This window comes from Streptopelia decaocto (assembly GCF_964273445.1).
Source record: "Streptopelia decaocto genome assembly, chromosome: 10".
In the NCBI taxonomy this organism is placed as follows: domain Eukaryota; kingdom Metazoa; phylum Chordata; class Aves; order Columbiformes; family Columbidae; genus Streptopelia; species Streptopelia decaocto.
In genome coordinates, this window is record NC_138665.1 from 6779817 (window position 1) to 6796092 (window position 16276).

At 38.6% G+C, this 16276-nt stretch overlaps 1 protein-coding gene across 1 annotated transcript in view; it reads left to right on the plus strand.

Moving 5' to 3' along the window:
* Positions 1-16276, plus strand: part of LOC309444301 (connector enhancer of kinase suppressor of ras 2-like) — a gene marked incomplete at its 5' end in the record, with an annotated part of 168646 nt that overhangs the window by 44232 nt on the left and 108138 nt on the right. The window lies entirely within an intron of this gene.

Here is a 16276-nt window from a genome sequence, read left to right on the forward strand (position 1 = left end):
GGGCTCTCCCATTGCTTTTTGTCTGTTGGACAGGCTTCAAATAAGAGACTTGTCATTTTGCCTAGGTTTAAAAAGATGAACAGAAGAGCTCTCCACTCAGTGCTTCTGCCTGTCACTCACTTCTCAGAAGAGTTTTGTCAGAACTGTCTTGAAGAAATGATGCAGTATTGGGAATATTTTGATCAATATTAGACTTTGAGCAGAAACAGTTTTCTGAGAAGCTGCTGGAGTGAATTTTTAGCTGGCTGGAAGTTCACATCAATATATATTCATTTTGAGAAATGAGATCCTCAACAAGGAGTGATCTCCGAATTCTGGCTGTACCCCTACCTAGCTTGGTTCACCTTCATGCATTTTTAATTAAAATTTTAAGATTCTCTCAGAAATAAATTTCAATATTCTCAAAAGGAATTTACTTCAGCCTGAAAACACTCCTCAAACTGATGTTTCCATGCAGCAGCAACTGATGCTTTGGAGTAGCTTTGACACATGTGCATGACTATAGAAGCCAAGTAAACACAAGTAAATAAAAAAAAATAGAAGAGAGAATGGGGAGTATCATCATCCTGCTATCGCCTGTTTCTAGCCCTTGGAAATGGAATTACCTTCCCCAGCTGGCGTAGCTGTGCGCTGCCATTTCACACAGATCTCTCTCTGACACAGAACCGAATTCAGCCTTGTTAAGTACAAGAGGAGTCACATTGACTGTCATCTTTTCTTCGGAAGCAACAGCTAAATTCAGCTCTTTGGGTTAAAAATGAGTAGTGTGAGAATGCGGCAGATGGCCGTTTGCCTAAGAAGCTGTGGCTTGCGTTTGCTGAAAGAAATTGTAATGTGTTGGCATTCATTGTAATTCAGCTGAACTGGGAGCCTGCCAGAATCAAATCAAAATGTGTTCACAGTATATCCAAAATACAGCACAACCGCCAAGTTTGTAGTAGCAAAATGTAACAACCTGTTTCAGAATGGAATGTGAACATTTCCGAATATGCAAAATAAACTCACATGTTGCTTTCGGCCTAGAGTTACCAAACCCTTTTAGGGTTTGATTAGGCAAGTACAGCTGAAAAAAAGGGGGAAAAAAAAGCCTTGTCCCTTGATAAGCTATGCCACCGGATTGCTCGTTCAAACATGTGGTTGATCACTTCAATGGGTCTACCAGATCTGAAGGAGCTGTTGAGTGCGTATCGTCATCAGGGGACATCTTTTCTGCCAGCACAGTGAACAGAGAATCTATTTTTCCATCTTTGAGTGAGTGGCATGAGTAAGAGTTCATGTCTGTTATCTTTTGGATACCTGTGTGTCACGGACAACCAGAAATGAATCATCTTCTTGTTCAGTCCTCATCTAAAACACCAGTATATAGCTCAGTACTTTGTATCTCAGCTTATATGCAAAATGCTGGTGACCTTGAGGTAATGATGTTTACTGATGCCCCAAAACTGAAGTTAGAAGATGAGGTTTGTGCATTGTGTGTCTGTTTTTGTTGAGAGAGTTTTGTGCTAGAACTTCATGTTCCAAACTGCTACAGTGCTACTTATCCAGCTCTTGGGTGGCAATGACCACTGATTCTTCTAAAATGGTGTTCTGGCTCTGAAAGGAGAGGTGGATATACCTGAGCACCTGCTTTTTGAAGGTCTGAATGTGCTTAATAATAAAACTAATCAAGAGAACATTCATGTAACTACCACCAGTTATCAGTCTGGTCTCCAAGGATTTTTTTTTTCCTTCAGTTCTTGAAAAGCAGCTTCTTGACCTCTTGTCTTTCCACATGTAGAGCAAAATCTCTTTGCTTTCAATTCAGACACAGTGTACACACCAGCCTGACCTTGCAAAGAGAGACTTGTCTAGGGAAAATGGAAATAGTAATTTCTTTCAGCTCTGTATCTCACACTCATGTCCCTTGGTAGAGCGTTGACCAGTGTAAAACCGGTCACTTGCCCTTCTCTTGGCTCCTCACTGGCTGGAGTTCTTCCAAACTGACCCAACTCATCAGTCACAGTCTGGGGGAATTTTTTCTTCTCCTGATCAGTACCTTCACTTTGTCAAATGTGACCAGTGTTCTCATCTTCCCATCTCCTCACTTTTTTTTTTTCCCCTCAGTCAAATGAAAACCTACAAGTTCGAGTCCCTCAAAAGTTATAGAGTATTTTCTTGTTTAAACTAATATTTATCTGCAATTTTAAAGGATTTTATAATAACTTTCTGAAAGTATTTTTAAAATATTATGACAGAGAAGATAACATAGAGGTGATGAGACAAAATGAGAAATATTTTTAGTGGCTATCTCATTTTCTGGAACCAGCAACCTACTAGTATTGAAAGGAATATAATCTCTTAACAAGCAGGTGGTGTTTAAATCATGTCACTGCCTCTCCTAGAGTGGATGAGACATCAAGAGTGGTGCAATTGTCAGTACTGGAAAAATGTAAATATGCTACCAAAATGCATAATTATGGAGGAAATTATAATAGCACATATGTATTGTATCATAGAAGACATGAATTCTTGTAGAGGATTTTTCGAATTGGAGGAAGCCTTAAGTGAGGTATAAATTTTCTGTGTGATGTCCTTCCAGAGAGACATGGATTTTAATCTGTGAGATGGATTGGGACCATCTCCAACCCTTTGGCCATTGTGGACTCAATCATGCAATGTTCAGTGCACTCTGGCTTGGCTCCAGCAATGCACTTAAGTTGGATTTGAATCGTGTAAATATTCCCGTGCAAATCAATTGGAGGATTAGCAATGCACAGGGAAGTGAGGCAGGCACTTAAGTTCTTTGGATCAAGGCCATGCTCACACAAATCATTGCTATAGTCCTTTCTGTGATAAATAATGGCAGGTACCAAGAATAGGACCCTCCAAGAACCAGCCAGAATTGATTAAAAAAATGATTTTTCAAATAGCAGTGTGCTATAAGAAAATGTGCTTGATTCAGTGAGTTATACAGTCTGACTGCTGTTTCAGTTACGAAATTAAATATAAGGTACGTCTTAAGGAGATTTTCTGTAATTGTCAAGGATTTAACTGATGATTTCTTAATTCCTAGTGCAACATATCAAAATCATCTTTCTATTACCTTAGAGTTCCATCGACCTACACTTCAATTTCCTTCTCTTCTCTATCATATTTATATAAAAAGGACCACCAGACCTATCAGAGACACTTGGGACTAAACCAATTGGCACCTGTTCGAAAAAAGATCAATTTGCTTTGCTCTGTTTGTAATACATTTTAAAAAATGTTGCTACAGTAAATTGTAGCATTCTATTATTATCAGAGTAATCTTTCATTTCCAAGCTTTTATATGTGGATGTAGTTGATCAAAGAGCTTTCTTTCCGGCAGTCCTGGTTTATATGGTTGTTTCTACCTCCACGCTTCTTGTGCCCCTGCAGCTCCTGCCTGCCCCGTCCCCTGGGAACGTGGGCTGTGGTTCCTGGATTGTAAACTGAACTGGAGAACATTCACCTGCCAGGCAATAACCTTTTCTTCTTTTATTTTTTTCTGGGCTATTGTTCAGATGGATCAGTTCTGCAGTTCAGCTCAACATGCAGCCACAAAGACATTTGGAGGTAGGAGCAAGAGGCAGAGGAGAGCAGAAAATTGTCTGCTTTAGCAGCTGAATTTTCAAAGCAAAGATGTTTCACATGCTGTTGCAAAAAAAGGTTGAGCTTCCCTTCACCTCTGCATGCTTCACCTTCATTCTGCTGAAACAGGCTGATCCGATGCCCTGTGCTGCCATAAAATTACTAATGCAAATGTAAGAGGAGCGGGGAGGACAAGTCGTTGCCCCCTTTGGCAGCAGCACAGTCTGGAGTTGGCTTAAGCCCGTTACGGAGATGCACCTTTAGGGACATTTTACATCGGGAAAGATAAGAAATAATCATCTTTAGAAGTCTGGTTAACACATCAGATACTTGAAAACTACGAGCTGCTGAGAGGCAGTGAAAAATGTAGTGGCTCAGTAGTAAGGTAGATGTATGAAATACAAGTTTTGCTAAAGAACAGAGAGAAATAAAGAGTGATTATAGTGCAAAAGTGTCTTTGTTGATCAGGGCAAGGATTTCTGGTGGCGAAACTGGAAACATTGAGAGAGTGAGGTGATTAAATTTGAAGTCCCAAACTTTAGTTAAATTTTTTGGTAGAGTATAAATTCCTTGAATCAGAAACTCGATTAGCAAGAATATCACAATACAGACATGATAATACAGACTTATAACCACTTTCCATCTGAGTTTTTGGGTTTTGTATAGCCATATTGGAAAGGGGGATACAAGATCACCAGGTTGTTATCTCTGCACTTAATTAATTATAATTTTTATTCTTTTTTTTTTCCAAAGGAGGAGCAATCAGAATAACAATGAGCCTTTCTGACCCTTAGTGGTGGAATCACTTAGTGCAATATAACTTACATGACTTGTGAAATAATACAGACCCTGAAGCCCTCTAGAGGAAATACTAATTTTTCATCCTGTCTCTGAAAATGACTAAACTAAGTCAAGGACATTGAATTTTTGTAAGTCATTTTTAACACAGTCACAGGTACTTCGTGTTTTTTAAGTTGGGATTTACAAATTGATCATAGTTGAACTAATAACATTGCTAGATGTGTCTTAAAGGATATCATAAATTGAATTTTTCCAGTCCCATTTATATGTTTTTAGGGAAAAGAAACACTGTGAATAGTACTGTCAATTAATCTACACTATAAAATTACTCAAGTTACATTCTCAAAAGTTGTTTATATGACAAAAGGATAATAAAGGGAAAATCCAAATTCAGTCTTAGGCAGCTACTGTGTTTGAGATCAAAATGACACTTTCTTGTTTCTGAAACTCTTTAAATTCTTAATTGGAGAGACCATGAACAAGGCTGGGTGTGATGGTAGAGTTGTCTTATCTACAGCTGATATCTTTACTAAAAAAAACAAGAATCATGATACACCTTATATGTAAAATATATGATGTAATTACCTGCACTTTCCAATTGAAAATTATCAATAGTTTGTGCTTGCTTCAAGAAAATCATCCGCTTAGCATTTAATTTTTAGAAGCTTGTAATTAAGTTTGTGGATTTTTTTCCTTAAGTTGCACAATGTGAATAGTGCAACTTGAAATGATTTCACACAACAGAATCAACTTCTGTAATTATTTTTGTGTACTTGTTTTGGTTTATTTTTTTTGGACAAGGTTCAGCTTGTCAGAATGGTTCCTACTGGTGCTCGAGTTTTGAGGGAGTGGGGATGTGAGTGTGGGGAGGGCTGGTTGTTCTTCTTGGATCCCTGCTGAGCCAAAGGTGTGTGTCTTCTGGAACAGCAAACAATTCCAGCACCACAGTGACTAAAACTACTCATCAGATCCTCTTACGCCATAAAAAATGCATCTGTGCTTCTGGCTGAAGCAAGTTGCTGCCCTTTACCTGGCCAATCCTCTTAACATGGGTGCTGAGCACTCATGTGAAAGCTTTTTCAAGTGTTCTTTTTGCTTTTGCTAATGCAGAAGAGTTGGAAAGAGAAAATCTCTTGGATCCAGCAATGCTTTTCCATGTTTGCTGAGAGAGGTTGGAGTGGCCAGATTTACCTGTTAATGTACCAAGTGATATCACAGGAAAAAACAATTGTAGCGATAGGTGATAACAATGAATTTTCACTGAGAATTAGTAATATCCCAGGAAATGAAGTTGCCTTTGTTTCATATGGTGTTTCTAGAAGTCCAGAAAAATGGCAATTTAGAAAAAAGCTAATCAGACAATGATTTCAAGACAAAATGTTTTGTAGCTATGGAAGTTGCATCTAGTTCACTCTTCTGACCTTTTTTTTTTTGCGTTATTTTAGCCTTCCCTGCTTTCTTTCTTATCACAGCTATTTTTTAAATACAGAAACCTGTAATTCTTGAATTTCTTTGTATACTCACTTTCCCCAGTAATTTATTGTTTCTGCATTATGCTGCCCAAGGTTCCCAGCCCTGTTGTCTTGGGTTATGCTCAAAGACCAGGAGCCTGCGGCTCTGGTGTCGAAGTGCGGTGATGGGAACAAACCACTTCTTAAGTGTGGCTTAAGGAGCTGACTAACCTCTGTCTTTCCATGTTGTGGTCTCTGGCATACATGAAAAATAAGCCAGAGAAAACCAGGAGAGACTTTTCTTTTTTGAGACTTTACTGGCAATGGCTGGTGGGGAATGTAATCAGAAATGATATTTCATAGTGTGCTGCTTTTGCTGACATAAATTAATTTATCTTGCTCGGTTAATAGAATGTATTGCTCTGTCTTGTTGGGTCTGTGTTGTTAGTGAGTTAATACATTTACCTTTTCACCAGCAGCTCTAAACAGAGGATTTATGGACAGCTTTTATTACTGGCACACGACTACTATGTATCTCTTACTCCTTCTCTGAAGTCTTGAGAAAACAGCTTCGGTTCTTTCTGTATGAAGAACAGAAATATAACCAGGATTGGTTCAAGAACTGTGTTTTCTCTCGTTTGTTCTCTGGCAGAAGTGGCCTCTAAAGCTGCAACAGTGTTCAGGTCTAGATGGAAACCGCAGCCCTTCAGCCTGATCCTTTCTTGTCAAAGAGATTTAAATCTCAGGCGCTAGTCCTGACCTACAACAATTTTTGCGTGCTGCTGCGTGAAAGATTTAATCATTTTAAGCATATTGAAAAGTAATATTTCAAACACCAGTGTGTGTGATATTGTGTGGGTTTGAAATGTTTTGTAATCACTAGATTTTACTTTTTTTTTTTTTTTTTTTGTTTAGAATTACCAATAACTTTATTGCTTTGTTGGGCAGATTAATTTTTTTTTTTAATACATTGAGCTGTAATTGTATTTTATTCATGGACTTCTGGCTATACAAATCTTTAGATATATTAAAATTCTTACCAGTTTCATGTTACTTCATAGAAGTATTTAAGCTTGGATAAACTATGGCCAGATCAAATGGCAAAACATTTAGAATTCAGAATTAAAACACAAAATAATAGTGACTTAAGATGTAACAATATTTTTCATCATGTAGCTGTAGCCAGAGGCTTAATCTGTCTTAATCTGATACTGCATGAAAGTGGTAGTGAATAAAAATTTCTAGCTCTCACTCTGTTCGATAACAACTATAATAAATTTGTCTGGCATCATGACGTAACATAAATACTTAGAATAAAAATGGGTAAACATAAGGAAAGAAAAGCTGCTTTCTTCAGTAGGATTGACAGTTTGATTTCTTTCTTCTTTGATTTCTTCCCATTTGTCTAGTTTTCTTGTTTCACACAGTTTGTATTGATAAGAATAGGAGTTCCTAGCATGGGACGGATGTTACAATTAATCACCAATGCCTGACTTATAGCCGAGCTAATCACAGATTGCTAGAGCTAATTCCTCCAAACTGCTGGAGTAACAAACCTAATTTGAGATCATCCAGATTGGTAGATTCAACAGGACGTGAGCAAGAGCTGCGCTCCTGATCCACAGGACTTTCCAAGTCGCCAACCAAGAGGTGCTCCCACCAAAGCTTCTAAATATCCCTGAAAAAATCAAATCCTGGCCTTTTTTTTAACTTGCAGAAATCTGAAAGCAGATTCCCAATGATTTTTGGCAGCCCTGTGAGGAATGCTTAAGCCTACCTTGTACTCCCAGGATTTGTATCTTGTAGATGTTTAAACCGAATTTTTGAATTTGGTCCTAGACTCATAGCAGAAATTGTGTTGAGGAGGAATCTTATTTGTTTGAGCTTTTCAGTATAAACCTCTGCACTGGATTTGGCTGTTCTTTTGATAGGATTTTTAGTAAAATATGTCAATGAAAAAGAACGAATATATTTTGGCACTGGAACACCTGTAGCACTTTTTGTTTGGTTCTTCTGTGTCAGCTCTGACCACCGCTCAGTTTTGCGAGCATGAGCGCTCGTGGACAGAGAACACGCTCTGTGGGTTCTGTCCATCTTATTACAGGTTTACTTTCTTTAGGATATTTTGCAGCCATATATATGCCTCAGAAAATGTTACTTTCTTTATACGTGTTTTGGCCAGGAAGTCACTGTTCCGAGGCATCTGTGACACTGGATGGTTTGCACTATGATTATGAACTGAACTTAATGCAGAGCCCTAGTGCAAGCTTGTCAGAGATACTTTCAGGTTAGGATGCATTTAACTGAACTTTAAATGTCTGCTACACAATTATATGAATTTTGCCTGACAAATTACTTTTTCTCTCTATTGATTAGTTGAGACAGACTTGTTATCTCTTCAGTATTTTTTTCCTTCATGTTTTAGATAGGGCCAAGTGGGGCATAGCTCTATTACTTGTACAAAAACGTGGTGTGATAGTTTTGTTTTGTGTGGGGGCTTTTTTTTTTCTTTTTAATATATTTCGAACTGTAAATTTTTGAAGGTCAATCTGTGATTAAGACTTTCCTGTGGGGGAGTGTAAGGTTGGTAAATCATCAGAAGCCAGAGAAAGGAGCTTTCTGTTATCTTTATTTGTTCTCGTACTTTTCCTTTTATGATCAGTCCCTCCATTCAAGAACATGGTTAATGCTGTTCCTTCTTTATTAGAATTTCTGACCTTTCTAAAATGGAGATAACAGGGGCCTGAAATAAACTCAGCTTGATGTGCTTAGGCTCTAGTGAAGGAAATAATACTTGATTTTCTAATATTTTTCTTTCCACCCAAGAAGAGTTCCCTTTTACTGGTGGTGTTTGGTGTGTCTCTTTTGGGGTTTGTATTTTTTGTGTGGTTTGGTTGTTTTTTGTTTTTTTTTTCGTAGTTTTTATTTTCCCATCAGTTTTGGCAGCAGATTAATAATTACTGCAGAAACACCATCTTGGAAACAGAACTGGAACAGGCGCTCTGAATCACGTACGCCACTGCCCTCCAATGCGGGGAGACAAGACGACAACCTTTGGCACTTATATTAAAAGGGAGGAATTTGAAACCTGATTGCATCAATTCTCCCCTTCTAAGCAACTCTACCCCTCACGCATGCAGGGCAGATGTTGTTTTTTTTAACTGTTAACCTAGAGATGTTCACCAGAGTTGTTCTAATGCAGAGGTATTTGCTCTTTCATGATGGGGAAAAGAGATTTGAGAATTTGATTATGCTATTTCTGCATTTTGATTTGAGTATAAATCAAGAAGATTCTTCTGAATATGGATATATTTTTTGCCTCGTGAACTTATTTTATATTGTCTTGGTAGCTAATACTAAAAGTTATTTTTTAAACTTTGATATATATTCCAGGATGTCTGGAGCAATGGCTGGGATGGTGATCACATTTGCCATCTCAGCAAATAACAGAGAAAACTAAGGGAAGAGTTGTCAAATGTGGCTTTCTTGTGGTGCAGCTTGAAAAGAGTGTATGTTGGCACTTGTGCCAGGTTAAGCATCTGCTCTTCCATCCAGTGCTGTGTTCCACCTCATCTGGAACAGTTCAAAACAGCCGGTAACAAAAGGAGGAAGGTGACCATGGGGCAGTTTCTGAGCCAGTTCACTACACAGCCGCATGTGTAAAATAAATGTAACGAGGCAGTTTCAGGGTCCAAGTATTCTCAGCTTAGTCACCCTGGGGTGTAGAAGCGTTTAATCAAATAAATGGGAGGTAAGAAGTTGCCAGCTTTTGGAGGTTTGCTGGGGCTTCCAGACCATTCTTCAGCCGTGCTGCTTCAGAAGTGACTGGAGGCTGTTGTTATATCTTTATCAAGGAGAAAATTGATGAGGCTAAGGGAAGACTTAAAATTTTATTAGCATGGGGAGCTAATAAAGACACTTCCGTGTTTCATCACTTTTATGGGAAATTCATCCATAACAGCACCAGAGACATGCCTCGAGGTTAAGATTCCTGTGAAATGTGACAGCAAGGAGCGTGTTCTTCTGTCCGAAAATGTGAAACATTCTCTGAGCATGACACTTTTCTTCCAGAAACCTCTTTAATGTCAGGTCTAGTTCCAGCAAGCTTCTTGAAAATGGTGTTTATTACTTCTGTGGTAATACCACAGTTCAACAACACCTGTCAGTTTGTCAGGAAAAAGTTAGAATGTCTTCCTATCGTTCAGTCATAGGTAATGAAGGCAGAACTATATAAAGTCATTTATTTCGTGTATGTGAATGTCAATTTAAGAGTGGTGGCATATCATTAAATCAAATTTTATAGGTGCAGCAGTTTGTTCGTTTGTTATTAACACTGCTTGACACATCCCCTTACAAAACCTCCTCAGATGCTCTCAACTCTTAAAATATTAATAATTTCAGTACAGCTCTTTAATTGATAATATAGTTATATTGGAAAAATGCTGCTGAAAAGAGCTTGTAGTTATAGACCCTGAGGTTATGGGAAAGCCTGTTGCTTTGGCCATGCTAAAAAAAAAAGGTATATATAAGTGAAATAAAGTTACAGGGAGGATGTAGTACTCCCATTGGTTTTGCATATGGGATGGGATTTGGGAGGATGGTTTGTGTCCCAGCCATGCAGAGGTGGCTGTGATGTTTGCCCTTACAGAGGAGGATGCTTCGGAGGTGGGGAAAATAAAAAATATTCGTATGTTTAGGCATGTGCAGCAGATTTTTAAATTTTTGAAGATTGTCCTTTTTACCAAAGGCCCTGGTGGCCAAGGAGATCTGCTGTTGCAAGTGAAGCTCTGACCTGTTCTGGGGAGAGAAGAACTGAGGTCAGAAGCTTCTGTCTCCCTCGGCTCCTGCTCTTGTGACTTCACTTCCCTGCAGGTACAGAGGGGACAAAGCTGCTGAATTCATGCAGAGAAAGTACAAGAATAGGGACAGCGTGGAAGGAGGAAAAAAAATGTGACCCTGGAAATGGAAGCTGGCAGTCAATGAAGGGAGCTGGAGATACACAGGGTTTTGCTAAGGGAAAAAACAAGAGTTTTGTGGCAAGACTTGCACAGTCTTACCCAGAGCTCTGAGGCAAATGGAAGAGTTTACGTCCAGTAAAGTTCAATCCACTTGGAAGTCAACATTTTCAGTGTCAGTTGGCGTCTGGGAAACACTCAATCAAAGCACCAATCCTGCTCTGGCTGCTGTTCATGCAGATGATGGATCTGTAAAGTCAAGTAGCAGAAGTCTGCCTATATTTGCATCTAGAACTTCCATCTGCACCTAGGTGAATGTTACAGTGACGCAGAGAACTCATCTGGGAAGCAACATTTAAACACATTATACTTGCACAGTCAAGCGTTTAAAGGTCAGATAATGCCAGAATTGAGGGAATATTTTTTTCAGGATAATCTTAATTCTTTCCTTTTTGTGTGTTTGTGTATTCATACTATCACTTGTGATTTTTAATGTAGTTTTTGTATGGAATTTTGCCATCTAGCTACTATACTGTATGTATATATACTATATATACATACAATACTGCTGTAGATCAGTTTTCTAACAAGCAGGCTTAAAGGTACAAAATCCTGCATGATACTTTCTAGATTTGAGGCTGTAAACTTTAGGCAAGTTTCCTTCTGAAATGCTCTGAGCTTGGTGTTTTAGAGTATTTTCAAACATATTCCCTTTCCAAACTGTCGCTGTATGAAGATCCTTTCCTCCAGGCACTCTAAACATTGTTCTTTCCTCCTGAAAGGGCCTAAGAACAAACAGCTGATATTTGAGAGTCACTTTAGTGTGAATACGGGCCTGAGGATTACGTCTTTTCTTTATTTGGACCGAATGATTCTTAAAAAGCTTTTAACGTCATTGACAAAAATACCCGCCTGATGATTTTTGTTGTTACAAGTTATGCAAGAATTGGAGAATATCCACTGTGCCGAAGCCCAGTGCAATAAATCAAAGAAGTTTTCTGATGAAGAACATCCATGAATTCATGAGGTATTCAAAAAAGTTGCATTTAAGAGAAGGCACGTGTTCTCCACCTACTTCTCTCTGTTAGCCAACCCAGTAGTTTCTTTCAGATCTTTCTAGCTCGCTGCTAAATAGCATTTTATATAGAAAATACCACTTGTGGCTTTTTTTAAAAACAAAACTAACAAAAAGCTTTTTCACTTTCTGTAACAACTGCTTAGACTGAGCCTGTAGATGCTGTTGAACACTGGATATATTTAAGCAGATCTGCATACATAAACTGAAGGTTGTGAGAGGAGCAGAAGTTTGTGCTGCCTTCCCCAATTAATCAGATAATTTTCAGCACAGAAATGAGAGTTTCCTTGTTTTTTCTAACAGAAAATACATTTATACTTAATTTTCTGGACTTGCAAGTTGCTTTGCCTGGCAAGAGGAGCCACTGGTGGAATCACCAAGGTGTCTCAGCCCTGTTTATTTGGAAGGTCATGTGTTGGGTCCCTTGCGAAAACCAGCAGGAATCAAACATTTATTTTCTTACGGTTCCAGACCTACTTTGGCAGGTTTCCTCTCTGTGCCTCTTCTCAAAGCACACACAGTTTCTGGTTGTCCTTTACCTTTTTTGTTCCCTTCTTTGCAGTGTACCTCTCTTTTTTTAAATTATTTTTTTTTTATCCTTGTCACCCAGAGGCATGTTCAGTACAATCAGTTTTCTTTTGAATTATTAGATGACCCTGGTGGTTTACAGCTTGACTCACACTACTGAGCCGTAGGTACCACTGAGGGTGTGTTCCTGTTGAGCACTCTGGTCATATTATATGAAATATCTGCCCTCACAAACAAGCACAGTCACCATTTGCATCTATCTTCTCTGAAGGACACAGCAGCTTTAGTGGTTTTCCTCCAACATCCAGCACAATGTTTGAAAATTGATTTTTGTCCCCATTTTACTTTGATTTATTGGTTTTCACAAACCACCATTCTGCAACCACAGAGATACGATTGTTGTACAGCTTTTATTAGTCAAATGAGATACATTAATAGGAATATTAATTTGCTCTTGGCAGACCAAAGCGTGATCCTTCTGAACAAACTGAGATCATTCCATTGACTTTCAGGTTTTGTCCTTTAGACCTGGATTCCACAGACGCTTGTATCTAAACCCCAAATTTGCTGTTGTGTATGAGCCTTTGTGCAGTTGTGATTTTTGGTATTCTATGTGCTTTTTATTTTAAAAATTATTTTAATTAGGAGAAACATTAAATATTTTCTCAGATCCTTAATTAAAATGGGTTTGATTTCTTTCTGTGTTCTATTTTTTGCCACCCAGCTGTGAGTGGACTCTCACATGTCTCACTGCCAAACTACCAAAGTCTGGAGTGGTAAATGTGTTTCCACTGAGCTGTTCTTCTGTTTCATCCTAGACCCTAAAAGCAGAATGAGCAACATTGCATTTTTTATAAGGGAGAGTATCATTGCATGTACCCTCTTCTGTCAGAAGAGTCACCTCCCGAGAGCGGCCGCGTTTGTGACAGCTGAACTGGTGGGGACCTTCCCTGTCTGCCCTCCCGTCACCCCCGGCCCCGCCAGCTGCCGCGCGTTCTCCTCTGGGAGCAATGATGGAGTACGGACAAAACCATCCTTTGGGCAGGAGTTTTTAGGATAGGTTACAAAACCAGCATAGTTTATGATAAGTAACAAAATCCACTAAAATCTGTGAAAAAGGAGAAGCAAGTAGAAGTAATTTATAGGGAGATTTATAAAAAATTTGACATGACAGACTTTTAAACTTGAATCACACTCGACGAAGTTATCACCACATTGCTGCCCTGGCTGCATCACTTGTCCTCCTGCATGGAGAGCAACGCTCTGTGCTTTTCCTTCATTCAACTTTATAGTAATTCTTTTCAATATCTTTGTCTAATGTCAGAGAGAAGGGACAGATTGTTATGTAACGTGGCAATTACTTTTGTGCTTTTTAAATGTAAAACAAACATGATGTTTGTTGACATCAATGGAAAGATTAATTTTAATCTCAGTGGGCCTTATTGCCCACAATATGTACCATCTCTTTTGTGATGTGGGCTCTGAGTTAATACTTAAATCTGATTTTAGCTGGCTCTACAGAGAATTTTTTTATAACCTGTTGTTTTGCTTTGTAGTTTTAATTATCCCTTTTTCTTGATTGTGCAGTTCTTTTCCTGCCCGTTCTCCCTATTTTTTTTTTTCCGCTTCCTTTCTTTTTCACATTTTCTTGATCTAGGCAATTTCCTACATTCTTTATTTGCCAAATCAAAGTTTGCAGTCAACATAGCAAAGATGCCTGATTTTCCTCTACTCTTTAAATAAAGAGAAAATCTTCCTTTCCATGCAGATGGGATCAGCTTGCTTTACTTAAAAATGGAAAGAGACAATATAGATTTCTCATAATGGATGTTAAATCTCATCTTTAAAATAAAGCACTAAATACTAATGTTTAAATACTTTTCCTTGAATTAATTTATTGCAAAATGACAGATTTATCAGTTAGTTACAAAGTGTACCCAAACAACAGTAAGAATGCACAGAAACAGAACTGTTAAGCCTCTGTGTTTGTTGCCTGACTCTGACACTGTGTAACTTGGGAATAGTGGTTTAATTTTATTTACTTACATTAAAAAAAACAAAGTTAATGCCCCTTACTTCTTTATAGTTATGACTGTTAACTAATTTAAGCCTTATCTGTAAACAGAAATTATATCGAAAATTGCATAAAAAGCACTAATGGGGCCTAAGTGGCTTGAGGAAATACATATTCCATTTGGCTTTGGTGAGTCAAATGGTCTCATTCTGTACTACGTCTAATTGCATCTTTTGATATTTTCATGCTAAAAACAATTATAGTCATGAAAGGGGGGTGGTTAGTAGATCGAGAGAGGTCCTCCTTCCCCTCTACTCCGCCCTGGTGAGACCACATCTGGAATATTGTGTCCAGTTCTGGGCCCCTCAGTTCAAGAAGGACAGGGAACTGCTGGAGAGGGTCCAGCGTAGGGCAACCAAGATGATTAAGGGAGTGGAGCACCTCCCTTATGAAGAAAGGCTGAGGGAGCTGGGTCTCTTTAGTTTGGAGAAGAGGAGACTAAGGGGGGACCTTATTAATGTTCATAAATATATAAAGGGTGAGTGCCATGGGGATGGAGCCAGGCTCTTCTCGGTGGCAAACAATGATAGGACAAGGGGTAATGGGATCAAGCTGGAACACAAGAGGTTCCACTTAAATTTGAGAAGAAACTTCTTCTCAGTAAGGGTGACAGGGCACTGGACCAGGCTGCCCAGGGAAGTTGTGGAGTCTCCTTCTCTGGAGACATTCAAAACCCGCCTGGACATGTTCCTGTGCGACCTCACCTAGGTGTTCCTGCTCCAGCAGGGGGATTGGACTAGATGATCTTTTGAGGTCCCTTCCAATCCCAAACATACTGTGATACTGTGATACTGTGAAAATAAAGAATGGAACTACTGCTGGCTAAATTCTTCATAACACCTCAAGCTTATCAAACACAAAATTTTACATGGCAAGAGAAGGAACAATGGCATGCAACACCTAGTGTCGAGGTGGAAATAGAACCAGAGAGCAGAGAGCAATGGACAAATATTTCCTTTCTTGTATTTTTCCTGTGTATTTATTGGATGCTGTCGTGCTATGAGACAGGCTGGTCCTTTAATGATATATTTCTGTATTCTGTTGTCAACTGCTATACTGTTTGCACCATTAAGTAAACGCCTCCTAAAGGTGCCTTGGGGAGCTATTACAGAGCAGCATGAATAATACAAATTTCATATTTTGCTCTTCTGTCATACATTCTCTCTGCCACAAAGGCACATTTAATACTTCTGGCTACAGTTTTTATAGGATGTCACATTCATTTGGTGTTTTCTAAATATTTCTGAACACTACAAATGCTTATTTGTGGCCACTGCTATTAAAATTTTAAATTAATTTGACTCACATTTGTTCAAAATTTCATTTCTTGTATCAGTTTCAGTGACTTTTCTGATTGCTTTTAGGCAAATAGTCCCTAAAACAAATCTGGAAGGCAAGGGGTTTGGAATTTGATCTGAAATTGTTTTGAAGAATTATGATTGAGCGAACAGGGAACAGAAAAGTGTAACAGCTCTGATTCTCAAATGGTAAATAATAAATGCAGAACTTGTAGTGACCAGTTTCCACCAATCCAAACTGAAACATACTTACATAAAATTATTTGAAATAATTTAAAACCACAAAAAAGTGTGGAGAAATAGTCTGCTGTTTGCAGACCAATCCAGAAAAGAGAAAAGGCTTAGGTGTTAGTTACAAACTGCTGATTTGAGTTTAAAAGAAAAAAAATCTGGACTTGAAAGAATGTAAAAACTGGCGTTGGGTGCAGCAGAGTTCGTGTCGGTGGTTACTGAGCCTGAAAACACTCTTGCTAATCAGTGGTAGCCACACCGTATGACTTTGA